The sequence below is a fragment of the Delphinapterus leucas genome, chromosome 1, assembly GCF_059928025.1.
Source record: "Delphinapterus leucas isolate spDelLeu-1000000601 "Yukka" chromosome 1, BTC_Dleu_Yukka2, whole genome shotgun sequence".
NCBI lineage: Eukaryota > Metazoa > Chordata > Mammalia > Artiodactyla > Monodontidae > Delphinapterus > Delphinapterus leucas.
Window position 1 is genome coordinate 182335210 of NC_143129.1, and position 12431 is coordinate 182347640.

At 52.8% G+C, this 12431-nt stretch overlaps 1 protein-coding gene across 12 annotated transcripts in view; it reads left to right on the forward strand.

Annotated features, from left to right (window-relative positions):
• Positions 1 to 12431, forward strand: part of CASZ1 (castor zinc finger 1) — a 149961-nt gene that overhangs the window by 19208 nt on the left and 118322 nt on the right. The window contains exon 1 of one of the 12 annotated variants that reach the window (XM_089901408.1): positions 6 to 10525. The exons of the other annotated variants lie outside the window; for them this stretch is intronic. The gene's annotated coding sequence lies outside the window, so the exon portion shown is untranslated. Of the gene's footprint in view, positions 1 to 5; positions 10526 to 12431 lie in introns of those variants that run through there. 12 annotated transcript variants of the gene reach the window in all.

A 12431-nucleotide genomic window follows, 5' to 3' on the forward strand; every position in this document is an offset into this window, starting at 1 on the left:
TGAGCACCATCTGGGCGGGAGGCCTGGCTTCCAGCTGTGGTGGCTCCGGAAGGGCAGAGCCTGGGAGGGATGATTTTGAAGCCACTACTATGGAGATTAAGGGGATGAGAATGTAAATCTCAAGTAAAAAGGTAATTGAATGTAATAGCAAACACTGCTCGCTCTATGTTAATTTTAGCTCTTCCCCTGGATACAAGGCGCTGTATTAGTGTTTTATTACCATTTTGTTTGCACTAATAAAATAGTAAAATTTATTTCAAGGAAGTTGAAGGATGGTTTTACAATGCAAATTTGAAGAAATTGGACTTTTCATTTATGCCTCTGCTATTTTATACCCTGACGGGTGTAAATTAGCTACAGGGACCGAGCAGACCCCACAGATGGTGACTTGGGAGGCGGGAGCCCTGGCAGAGGTTCCAGACTGGCTTAGGGCGTAAAGCAGAATGCCCCGCAGAGAGGCTGGGGGGACATGGTGGGTATGATTGGGTGGGACGGGGTGGTGGGTGAGGGTGCGTCAGGCATGAATGACAATGGTTGTCAGCAGACACGTCACACACTGAGCCTGCAGGGAGACACACGTGGCCTCAGACCTCAGGGCTGTGTCTTTCCTCTCTGCCCTTTGGCCTCCTTCCTGTCTTGACATTGAGCCTCAGTTAACCTGGTGAACCCCCAAGGGGTACTGAGCAACTTCTTTCCTCTGCTACGCAAAAGGAGGGGTAGACCAGGTGTCCAGTCCACACAACACTCTTTTTAAAGGGGCTGCAGGTTTAGGGGAGGCATGGGAATGTGAAAGAAAGACACTGAGCCTAAAAAGAGCCAGGGAAAGGGACCCAGGCCAGACATCAGTCTAGCAGAGACTCCCCGGCACAATCCCCTTCTCCATTCTTCTTTCTGACCTGGGCATACTTGAGAAACTGGACGAAGGATGTTTTCAATAAGCCAGCATTTCTTCAAGTTGGACCAAATGGTAGTGTCCATGAACAAAAAAGGCTAGAGGACTGAATTTTTTTTAAAAAAAACAAGTTGTCTGAATTTTAGGGAACTGGATAATAGCACAGGAAGGTGGAGAAGGGAAGGAAAGGGATGATGAGAGAGATTCATTTTGAGTTTTGGGTAGAGAATTCAGGTTGGTTCTTGTTTTATCCAAACCGGTTTGTTTATCTCTGAAAAATTATCAGCAGCAAGGGCCCAAAGCGCTGCATTGGGGGCAGCTTCCAAAGGGTAGGGATCCGAACAAGTGTCCTAATGTCTGGCGAGGGCTGTAGCTTGTATTGCCCTGGGTTCTCTGGCTGGCTGCCTGGTGCGGGGGAAACGGTGAGCCAGTGACGCTGGTTCCCAGCCCCAGCCCTAGGTCTTGTGGGGTTTTTCTCTATGTGTTTTCGCTCCTTGTTCGAGAGTGATGTGTGTGTGTGTGTGTGCGCGCGCGCGTGCGCGCATGAATGCGCGTGTGTGTTTAATGCAAAGATTCAAACTGTTGATACTGGCAAGGCCAGAGTTGAAAAACTGGAGCGGAAATGGCGGCAGAAGACACTTGACTGCAGGCGGTGTGAGCTCTGGGTGTTAGCATTTGGCTCTTGGACTGCAGGGAACTTGGCACTGGGGCAGGGGAGGGTGGGCACAGGCTCCCAGCCTCTCCTGGTGGCTCCTCGAGGGCCTGCAGGCTCGCGTTTGGAGCAGAGGGGTCTGCATTGACTTGGGTGGTGGGAAGTGTCTGAGGGTCAGGCCGGCCTCCAGCAGCAGGGCCAGCGTTCCATGTGATTATGTTTGGAGTAGAAAAGTTCTCCATCTGGGGCTCTTGGATCAAGGGGCTATGGATGGGATTTCTTGGGATCATGGGGTTTAGAGGATATTCAGAAGGCAAGGGACTCCAAGCCTGGACCCATAACAGGCCAGGAACCTCTTCCTTCCCGCTGCTGGGAACACGGGAGGCCCTGTGGTTCTGAGGGGGCAGAGAGGGAGGACCAGTGCTGGTGGAGATGGCCAGGACAGCTTTGAGAGTGTTGCTGAAAGAAACCAGAGATGAAAACATTGAAAAGTGGTGCGTCTTTTAGCTTTGGAAATGGTTCCCGATTCTCTGAGAGCAGGGAGAGTGCATCAGGCAGGGGGATTACACTTCGGGTGGATTTCAATCCAAAACTGTAATTACATCAAGGAGCAGATGGAAATGGGAAAAGAGGATTAGTGGTGTGGCCTGGTGGGCCTGGTGGCAGAGGTGGCAGGCTTGACCTCTGTGCTTGGATCACAGCAAAGGTGGTTTGCCCCGGACGACGCTGGGGAACAGCCTGGCTACCTCTTCTTTTCTGGTCTACTCTTCACTCTCCCTGAGCCATCTCTGGAGAGCCGGGTCCCCTCTGAGTAGCTCAGGGCTGCTTCCCACCCTCCCTGCTTCTTCTCAACGCCTGTTGTCACGTGTCAGCTCCAGCCTGGAGTAGAAGGAAGCTCCATTCTGATTGATGTGACATTCTTTTCGGCATGGGGTATATGTGTGCGTGTGCTGGGGAGAGGGTGACCCTAAAGGATACCAGCGGATTGCTCTCATGGTTGGCCAGTGAACCCTGGAAGCTAGGCCCCCACTTGCTGCTTTGTCCTGTTTGGTTTGGAGGAGCCTGTGGCCTGGGTTTCTCCTTTAGGTGGGAGAAAAGGCTGCCAGAACTCTTAGGTCTTTGGCCCACAAGCCTCTGACTCTGCCTCTCATCCCGCTGAGCACCCTGGGGTGTAACAGTGGCATCCCCAAGTACTGTGAACCTCCAGCTCACCTTTCTCTTCTCCCTGCCCCCCTGCCTTGCACCTGTCAGCTGTTTCATTGACTGTCTGGCTTGGCTGCCACCCATCCTATCCTCCCAGGCCAGCTCCTCCCTCCCTCCACCCCTCAGGCCTACACTGCCCCCCTTCCTGTCTCTGCCCACGTCTGTCTCTACCTGCCCGTTGCCGGCACACCTGAGAATCTGAGGCTGCCTAACGGAGTGTGGGGATGCTTCAGGGTGTTTACCAGACAGCCGGGATAAGGTATTAAATCCTGTTGCTGTCTTCCCAGGGCCAGGTTCCTCAGATGGTTTTCCAAATTCCTAATCTCAGTGCCCACATCCCTGCCCGGCCCCTGTTTGATGGGAGCCTTCCTTTCCGATTGAAGCTGAACCGAACAGGATCTGTCGTGAGGTTGGGTCTGGGTTCCCAACAGGGCATGATGACATGGAGGTCCAGCCCCTTCCTCCCTGGAGGAAGGAGGTTCTTCCTTCCTCTCCTCCCTCCTTTCTTTGGGAATCTTAGGGAGTAGGAGTCAGGATTCTGCCACCAGGTGTTCTAGAGCCTTCTTGAGTGCCCCCCTCCCCTACCAGTGTGGTCATAAGGCAGGAGCAGGTAAATGACAGCCCTTCCTGAGCCCAGCGTTACAGTTCTTCCTGCTCGAAATAAAAATAGCCAGGGTGGGGTTTTGCCCACGGTACTGAACACCTTGACTTGCCCCAGAAGAGAGTCTGCAAAGCAAACCTGTTTCTCCAGGGTGTCTCTGCGCTGTTTTGGGAGTGCTAAGAAGGAGGCGTGCTCCTGTCCGGTGCTCTGGGTGGACACCTGTCCTCATTAAGCTGGCCTGGCCTCTGGGGTGACAGGAGGGCTCAAATGTGCCCCAGTGAACAGCGACACTGAGGCTCCCCGTGGTATCCACTTGTGATGATGGGCAGAAGCAGCTTCCGGGGGTCTTCCCTTCTCTAGGACATCTGAAGCTTGTCTACCCTTCCTGGGATGGAGCAGGGAACTCTGTCTCTATCCTCAGCCTTCTCTCCCAGAAACTAGACCGAAAGAGGCAAATTAGCCTCCTTCACTGCCCCCTATCCCCCAAGCTGGGAGCTTTCTGTGAGGGGTAGAGCACCCTTCAGGGGGTGCTTGGGACTGGTGGATGTGTCCTTGCTCTGAGCTGCCATGTGACCTGGACAGACCTTTCTAGTTTCGGCTTCTTTTTCTCTGGCTCTGTGTTCCCTCTTCCTTTTCCCTCCCGTGCCACCTCTCCTCCTTGCTCCAGGCAACCAGAGGTCTCTTGGGTTTCACAACACCGGGAGCTTCCCTCTCTCTCCAGGTCTCTTCACCTCATTCCTGCTCAGGCTCCAGGTGGCCGGCGACTCCACCCTCTTCCTGTTGCCTTGGCACTCAGCACTGCACTGGGCTTTCTTCCGTCTCCCTTCCTGAGCTTAGGGCGCTGACAGGAGCAGAGGGATCTCTGGGACCCAGCAGAGCGGGGTTTGGCAGCAGTGAAGCAGGGCTGGGGCCAGAGCAAGGGACACAGCGGCAGACTTCGCGCTGGGTCCTCAGCTAGGAGCCTCACTATCAAGGCTTCTTCCGTGCTCATACAAGCCGGGGCTCCTGTAAGAGTCCCGGGTGCCAGGGTTCCTGGTCTAATTTCAGGGTATCCTTTTTCTAATATGTGTTGCGCAAGGACTAAGAAGCAGAGTAGAAAAAAAGGAGGGCAAAGAAAATCTGGAAGATGACATTTGCCACGAGGATGAGAAGGAGGAGGAGGGGTGGGGGAAGAGGTGAAATTAATTCATTAGAAAAACGTGTTTACTGGTTTTGCTTAGGCGCCTCCATTTTAAAAGTCTACGTTTACAATAAGTCGCTAATTAAAATATAAAATTAAGCACCAGCTATGGTTTTTTTTTCCCCTTACACTTTAACTGCATGATTTTTTGTGATGTAATTTCTGGAAACACCCAGTGTACCTCACAGGGCTGATTGTTTGATAAACTAGAAGCACCTGAAACCAACCCCAGAAAATAAATATATAAATCCAGGGGGAACCTAAGGTAGATTGGAAATGACAGAGAACTGCAGACAGCACGGAACCAAAAATCCATAATAATAATAATAATAAAAACCTTCTAAGTAAGGACATTTATCCTGCCTACCCCGAAACCAGAACAATCTGTGCATCTCAGGGAAAATAAAAAGCTGAAATGGAAACCAGATCAAGTGGGGTAATGGCTCCCTGTCCCCCACCCTCCAGGTTAGTGCTATGGAAAAAAAGCAAAAACAACTCAGAATCCTCCCTGATTCCATTTCTAGCTGGGCTCAGTACTTGCTGGGCCTTTTTCTTTCATCATGGACTTTCAAGGGAATTTCTTTTTTTTTTTTTTTTTAAATAAATTTATTTATTTATTTTTGGTTGCATTGGGTCTTCGTTGCTGCACACGCGCTTTCTCTGGTTGCGGTGAGCGGGGGCTACTCTTCGCTGTGGTATGCGGGCTTCTCATTGCGGTGGCTTCTCTTGTTGCGGAGCCCGGGCTCTAGGTGCGCAGGCTTCGGTAGTTGTGGTGCGCGGGCTCAGTAGTTGTGGCTCGTGGGCTCCAGAGCGCAGGCTCAGTAGTTGTGGCTCACAGGCTTAGTTGCTCCGCAGCATGTGGGATCTTCCTGGACCGGGGCTCGAACCGATGTCCCCTGCACTGGCAGGCGGATTCTAAACCACTGCGCCATCAGGGAAGTCCCAAGGGGAATTTCTTCATCCCCCTTGTTCTGAACCAAGATGCAGTCCTAAGAGTGGGTGAATGGGGGCAATGACTGTCCCCCCTTGGGAAAAACAAGCCTCTCCATGCCCACAGAGGGCAGACAGCATGTCCCAGGCTTGGTTGCTGGCCGAGCTCCTGGCTGTTCTAGAAGGTAGTGGGAAAGGGTGGTCCACGGTAAGAATGGTGTGTGTTGCCTTTTGCAGACAGCCCCATGGCCTGCTGCCTTCTTTAAGATGCAGACCTGGGTCATGATTGCAAAACTGCTGAGAAACCTGTCAGGAACTGACTCCAGGGTGGGGCTGGAAGGAAACTGGATCCCACTGGCAGCCTGGCTGCTGGAGGATCCTAGGCCCAGCATTGTCTGTGGGCCCGAGGCCTCCTGAGTACCGGGCATCTGGGCAATAGGAGGGTCAGGGACAGAGGGGACCTGCGACCACCCTTTCACTGATTGAAAGCTGGAGGCCCAGCTGGCCAGGGGCCCCAGTAATCCCTTCATAAACTTCCCTCCTGGGGAAAAAGGATTTGCCTCTTTTTAAGGTCTTTTTAAAAAAAACATGTTTTTCCTGATTGTAAGTCATGCTCATGGCTCATTGGAAAATACAAAAAACTGTGAAGAAAATAATTTTTAAACATGTAGTGTAGTTAAAAGTACAGGTTAGGTGAACAGAGTGACCTGGGTTTGAGCCCCAGCTTTGTCCCCCAGCGCTGTGACTCTGGGTAAGTTACTTAACATTGCTCAACCTCAGTTTCCTCATCTATAAAGTGGGGATAACGATCGTATGTATCTTGGAGGGTGGTGAGGATTCAGTGTGATGATCCGTATGAAATATTGAGCACTGAGCCTGACACACAGCATACTTGAACATTAACTATTTCTGTTATTGTAGTTAATAATGATTGTTCTACTGCCTTGGATAATAGGCTTTTAAATTTTTTATTAAGAATTTATTTTTACATCGATGAAATTCTCTCTCTAAACCTGCGCTGTCCAATACAGTAGCCTCTAGGCACATGTGGCCATTTAAACTAAAATTAAAGAAAATTAAAAATTCAGCTCCACAGTCACACCTGCCACATTTCGAGCGCTCCATAGCCACACACGGCCAGTGGCTACCGTACTGGATAGCGTCGAAAGTTCTACTGGACAGCATTCTAAATGATAGAGTCATATGAGTTCTGTCTCCCCAGCTTCCTGCTTTCTGTACTTGTCTGTTAATGGCTGCATAGTGGTCCACGATATGGCTGAGTCACACTTCTTATTGGTTTCAGTCTGTGTTCCTGGGATGTTGGGGCATCCTCTGGGCTCTGATTGGGCCCTCTGGGGTCGCCCCTTCCGGCACTGGTGATGTGCCGCTCTCTGATTGGTGCCAGGCAGAAAGGCATTCTGGGAGGAGCAGGGCCTCACCTGCTGATTGGCTCCCAGTGGTGGCGCCAGGGCAAGGGGCGGGGCTCTGTTTTCCCCCAGTGGGCCCTGTCAGAGCAGGAGGGGGCTGCCCCCCTCAGCCCCCCGTGCGTCCCCTCAGGCTGGCTCATCCACACCCTTCACCTCACAGGGCAGAGACCAGGGAGAGGAGGGACGTGCTCGAGGTAGTAATAAGGAGTAATCACGATCCGCCGCCACTGACTCGAGGGTCCCAGGTGTTCCTAGGAGCATCCCCTGGGAACCCCCCAGGGGCGGGTGGCCTTTCTTGGTGGGGAGCGAATGCCATGGTCGGAGCTGGCCTGGCTCCCTGAGGCCGGCGCAGACCTCCAGGTCCTGGTGAGGGTCTTCAGGCTTCTGGAAGGGCCCTGACTGAAGAGGGTTGTGAGATTCGAGGGTGGGAGCGCCAGGGTCCCAGGTGGGGGGCAGCTCCAGAAAGACCCTGGAATGGCGGGTGACCATCCTGTGACTGGGGTTCGTAGAGTGAGGGTCGGGGTGCCGGGGTGCCGCCGGGGTGGTGGCCCAAGCCTCTCCTCCAGCTGGGCGGTTCACACCCTCCTGGGTGGCCAAGGGCAGAGCTCTGGGTGAGGGGCTGTGGGCAGGACCGGCTGGATAAGTAATCCCCGGGGCAGTGGGCAAGACAGATAGGGAGAGCTGAAACCGGACCTGCTGATGTGGCCCTTTCTGCTTGCAGCGGATCATAAAATATGGCTCAGATTTTCATTACGGGCTCTATCGATTATCTTCTGGGACGGATGAATTATAGAGAACATTAAATTTTTTTAAAAAAGCAAGGGAGAGAGGAAATATCTGAATGAATTTGGGTGGTCGATGGCAGAAAGGGCTGAGCCACCAAGCCTGTGTGGCCTCTGTCTCCGAGCAAGGTGAGAGCCAGACAGCTCAGGGTGGGCAGCCTCTGAGAGCAGCTCTCAGCCTCCCAGGCCTCCTGGGCCTCCGTGGGCCTGGCCTTGCAACAGGGGAGGCCTAGGCTCTCCTTGCCTGTGTCCTGTCCCCTCCAGGAATCTGCCTAAGTTCTTAGAAGGCAGACACTTGGGTTGTTCACAGGTTTCTGACCCAGAAATAGGACCTTTCCTAGGCTTTGGGCCTTCAGTGATGGGAGGTGGGCCCCAAACTCTGCTGCTTCCCCATCAGGGCCTCCTGATTCTGGAGAGCATCTTTTGTCTCCTGGGGTCAGGACTGGGACAGGACCTCCTGAGGAATGTGGATACCTGAGCCTGTTGGCCATCTCAGCTTTCCCCTACTTCATGTTCCTTCCATCGGCAGTCACTGGCTTGGAAGATTTTCCTTTTCCTTTGTAAGCTTGGGAAAAACACATCTGGGTTGCACTGCTGTGCATCTAAGTCCAGTCTGGAAAAAGAACCTCCTGGAAGCTCATCATCCCTCCCTTGCTTCCTCCCCACCCGCTTCCCTCTCCCTCTCCTTGCCAAGCAGCATGTTGCTCAGGTGTCGGACAGGCCTGGGTTCAAATCACTTCCCGGTGTGTGACCTTGGGTGGGTCACATCCCTCTCTGAGTCTTAGTTCCTCAACTGTCCAATTGGGATAATAAACTATCTCATTGGATTCTTGCGATGGTTACATGCATTAATGTATTAAGGCCCTTGGTACACAGTACCTAATAAATGTGAACTATTATTATTTTCCTCCTCTACAGGGGCAGAGGCTGGAAACCTTTCCCCCGTTCTCTTCATTTAGCCCTTTTGATTGATTTTATTTATTAAGTACTTATAGCACGTACTATGTACCAGTTACTTTTCTCAGCATGCTACACATAATACATTATTTTATCCTCATAACCGTATGTAGGAGGTACTATTATTATCTCCATTTTATTGATGGGGAGACTGAGGCACAGAGAAGTTAAAGTAGTCTGCCCGTACCTGGCAGACTTGTAAATGGCAGCTCATACCTGGCAGCCTGGCTCCCAAGCTTGTACACTAAACCACTAAACCACTGCTGTCCCAGTGATCTGGTGGGGTGGCATGTGTGTGCACGTGAGTGTATGTGCACACTTGAGTTCCAACAGTCCTGCCCTGGTGGTGGTCTCTGGCTGACCCTACTTCCTGACCCTCTGTACTAGACGTGGCTCCCTCAGCTCCTCAGTGACCCCAGCATTTGGGGGGGCCCTGTTCTGGGTGGAGCTTATGACCCCACGCCCACACTGCCCCCCTCCCCCTGTCTTTACCTAGGCTACTGTGAAAAGGTGGTGGTTTCCATAGATATCCGTCTCCCTCTGGTGACACGCCCTTTTTTGTATAACTCTGTTCCCTAGAGTTGATTGTTTTTGGCACACAGCTCTGTAAACTCATCCAACAATTAAAAAGGGTGAGGGGTGGGGCAAAAAGGAGACAGACAGTAACTGTGGGGTGAGTGACACACAGGAGGGGCCTCTGGTGTGTGGGTTCCCTCTCTGGCCCCTGTTGGCAGCAGGACAGCACTGTAAGTGCAGAAAGCCACATAACCAGCTGGCCCGGAGTTCCGCTGGTGGAGTTCTGAGAATTCACAACTCTACATGTTTCTTTCCATTTGAGCTGTGTTCTTGCCCCATTGATTCCTCCCTCAGGAATCTAAAGGGGCCCATTCTCGGAGCCACCGTAGCCATCTCCAGAGGCCACTTGAAGCCATGAGATGCCAGCTTGGACCAATTTGAATATTTGCTGCCCTCACTCTTGTTGTGTATGTGTTTGCCCTGTTTGTGTACCATCAAATACCTGCTGCGTTGGGCGTACCCATCGTAGGCTGTGTGAGATCACAGATGAAAAATGCAGTGAAAAACACTTTCGTGCCACAACACATCATGTAGGATTTTTGTATTAAGATGTGGATTTTTTTTATTGTTTTTTTTTTTTTTTCCCTTTTCCATACAGCCCTGAAGTTGGGCAATGTGCACGTCTGCGCTTTTGTTTTCACTCCAGGTGGTTTATGAAATCTGCTCATTGGGGCTCTGTCCTCTCCCCACCCAGCCTGATCTTCTACCCCTTTATCCTCTCGGATGTAGATCTTTTCCTGCCACCTCCCCCCGCCGGGTCTTCTCGCCTTTGGGGAGATGATGGGTGCCACCCCGCCCCTCCCTCCCCCCATTGCACATTCATCCAGTGAAAAGCAGGGGATCTTGTGGCCCTGCTTCTCAGTCCTGCATCTTTGAGGCAGGTGTTCATTGCAGTAGGAGGTACCACTTTGGGGGAGGTAGCCGAAATCTCTGTGTACCGCCCCCCCCCCCCGCCCCGGTAAAGCCCCTTAGCTACCCTTTGTCTGGAGAGAAGAAATAGAAGTTGTCCCGTGCCCACAGGGCCTCCTGACTTAGAGTGGCCCTCTCCCGACTGGCCGCCTTGTCCTTATCCCATCAGGTGACAGCGTTGGGTGGCTCAGCCCCTTCTTTCGCCAGGAGGTCACGCCCACAGCTGGGACCCTGTTTACCAGGTGGATCCAGGGGTTCCTCCTGCTCACCAGGTGCATCACCGTAGGCCTCACCTTCCTCCAACCTGCCGCCCAGCCGGAAGCAAGCACCTAAGCCTGGCCTTTGCCTTCCCTCCGGTTGTGATCTCTGAGTGCTTTCGGGTGGCTCTGGAGGATTTGATGGAGACCTGTTTGGAGGTCAGGAGAACTGAGATTCAGGAGGGGAAACAGCATGAGGTGTGGGTGGGTGCTGAGGTCATGGGTGGGGACGAAGAGGAACTTTCAAGTGAGGTGGGCCTTGGAGTCTGTCAGCCCGAGTCCAGGCCTGGGTCCAGCACTTGTGAGCTGTGTGACCTTTGGCAAGTCCCTTCTTATCTCTGTGCCTGCCCTCCCTAATCTAGCCACAGGGATCGTAATGCTTCCTACTTCATGCTGTAAAGATTCAATGAGATCATACAGCACTCAGCACACTGCTTGGCGAACAGAAGGCGTCCGGAAAAAGAATATCATTGCTTCTCACATAGGCCTATTGGCAGAGGGTGTGCCCTCCACTCCCAGCATGTTCTCTGGCACATAGTAGGTGCTCAGTCAGTTCTTACTGGAATCAGCTGGAGAAGGGTCAAGTAACCAAGCGGTCTCCTTGAACCTGAAAGTTATTAATTCATGGCGTTGATGGAGGAGTCGGGAGAGCCCAGGACACAGGTTGGGGCTTAGGGAAACTAAACAGAAGGGAGCGTGAAAATAGGTGATGAAGTTTTCTGTCAGAGGAGAGGGATGAAGCTGAGCCAGGCCCATCTGATTCTGACATGAAATCAGGAACTAGTTCAGTTTCATGAACACTTACACTGCACACCGTGGGCCAGCTGTTGTGCTAAATGCCGGGGATGCAACGATAATTAAGACCTGGTCTCTGCCCTTGAGGAGTTAAAAATCAGTGGTGGAGACAGACTTGTGAACAAATGACTTTAGTCCAATATGGATTTAAATGCCACAGGGAAGGCTGCATGAGGAGTAGAGGGGCATATGGGCCTGCCTGGGGTAGATTCTGGAAGGTTACCTTGAAGAGACTTGGAAGAAGAGGGTGCTGCTAGTCGAGAGCGTTTCTGGAGCACTCTTAACGCCTTTCACGTCTCTTGTTGATCCCCCATGTCTGCTAGGTAGGAGGGAAGAAGGTGTTATCTCCACTGGACGGGCGAGGAGATGGGCCCTGGGGAGAGTACATGGCTTGTCCCAGGGCCTACAGTGACTTAAGCGGCAGAACTGGGACTCAGACCCCTATCTTCTGATTCTTGGCCCAGTTTTACTTCCGTGCCTGCACCTGGCTTCTCAGCCCTTCACCCTGGAGCTGCTGGCCAGAGAGCTCCGTCCTTTGGGCTGTGCACCTGCTGACCAGGATTCTTGCTGCTGCCATGGCCCTGGGACCTGTGCTGTGGGAGGGCCCTGTCCACGACAGGCCCTGTGGCCTGCGCCCTGGTTTGGTAACTGGGTCAGGCTGCTTGGTTGGGGACAGTCCTGGAGCAAGGCCGCACCCTGGCAGGGCTGGAGGGTGGCAGGAGTGAGGAGGATGGAGGAAAAGGAGGCCTGGCCGCACCCTTTATTCAGTTGTCCTTGATGCCAAAGCTGAGAAGGTCCCTCTGCCTTGGGTAGGCCCCTCGTCAGCTGGCGGAGGCCGGACAAGGGCCCCACCAAGGTCTGGAAGACCCTCTTCCCCTGTAACTGGAACCCCCTTCTGAACCAGTCATGTTCACCATTTATGTGTGGTCAGACTCTGGTCTTTCTAGCTCTTTGCCTTTTCTCTGGGGAAACGTGTGTGCCTGGAAGGGGAGGAGTGTCAGCCGGCGGTATAAGCAGCTGGCTGTCAGGTAGGGTAGCGGTCATGCTGTGGGATGTGGGAGTGGAGCGCCCCGCCCCCGGCAGAACTGTGTTCTGGGGGTGAGGATCTGTAGGTGATCGCCCCTTCCTCCAGCTCAGAGATGTTTGGTCGGTGGGTGGGCTGCCCCGGGCTTTAGGGATTCTGGACCAACAGTCAGGGGAGGGTCAGAGCCCAGAGGAATGAGTCTCCCAGTGGCCCTGAAGTTCCCATTAAAGTGTTTTTTCCTCTTTT